Here is a 1369-nt window from a genome sequence, read left to right on the forward strand (position 1 = left end):
ATAGCAGATTTCTCTCAGTATTACTGATGTTAAATGAGTGATAATCAGGCTAACATTGGGGTGTTTTTTGTTTTAAGGAGGACCAAAGAAATTCACAAAAAATAATAATAATAAAACCTAGAATTAAAATAATTATCTAATGGTTGATTGGCAGAAATGAAGGGAAAAAATATTTCCCACAAACACTTAAGTAGTTAATGGGAATTCACTCAGTCAGTCATGAGAGCAAACTGCACACTGAGTCATGCAGATTAATGAACAACAGGGACAACATTTTAATTATATTTATTCCTGAAATTATGCAACATATTAAAAATAGCATATCCTCAATACTGGAACCAGTCTCTTTCACTGTGTTGGACATGTGAAGAAGGACAGAATAAGACTAATTCAAAGCACTAATTAAGTGTTTGTGAACGACTGACTCCAGCTGGCATGAACTTTGAGAGGCAGTAAGCACTCCCTGCAATGTGCTCTGCACGTGTGTGTGTGTGTGTGTGTGTGTGTGTGGAGGGGAGGCATGGTCAGTGGTGGTTTAGACCCAGGGTGCAGCCCAATGGTTTCCTGATGCTGCTAACCTCTATTATTTGGCAGTCATCCTCACAAGTCTTCTGACAACTAAATAACAGTGGAGGAAGAAATAGGGATGAGGGGGGCAAGATAAACACAACAGATAGGCTTAGTGTGATGCAGCGGCTGTGTGTTTGTCAATCAGGCAGAAAATGATATAACAGACACTAAGTCAGGTTAGCTAGGCTTTTGTAATTCTGGGGTCATGGCTGCCCAAACTGGGGCCGACAGGCCCAAGCTGGCCCGCCAGATGTTTCTGATGATAAAATCATTTTTTTTAGTTAATTTTTTAAAAATGCTCTTAAAAATATGTAGGATTCCTACCTATTTATGACACTTTGTGCAGGATGTCAGTCAATTGAAGGAACTTGAAATAACATTTTGCATATTGACAGTACAACAGGTGTTTGCTTTTGAAAAGTAGCACACCATTGATTTTCAGATTTGGCCATCCAAGGGAAAAACTTGGTTGAAATGTACAGAAGCTGAGAGCGGTCGTGTTTGCAATTATATTTTTTGACGCTGTTATGTTGAGCTCTCAAATGAATAATTGCATTATCAAGAGATAACAGTGTTTCTGTACAAGAACATAAGCATCATCAGGAAAATGCAGTTTAACCATCATAAAAAAATATCTTTGTGCAGCAGAATAACTCTTATCAGTGTTTATTGTTATATTGATTCTATATTTATAGTCCTTATCATGTTGCTGATGAATTAGACTATTGTGTTAGTGTTATACCAGGTCATCGTGGGCTCTGATCAATGTAATCAATTTGTTTTGTTGTGCATGTGCAAC

This window comes from Pagrus pagrus (genome assembly GCF_965226575.1).
Source record: "Pagrus pagrus genome assembly, chromosome: 17".
NCBI classification, from domain to species: domain Eukaryota; kingdom Metazoa; phylum Chordata; class Actinopteri; order Spariformes; family Sparidae; genus Pagrus; species Pagrus pagrus.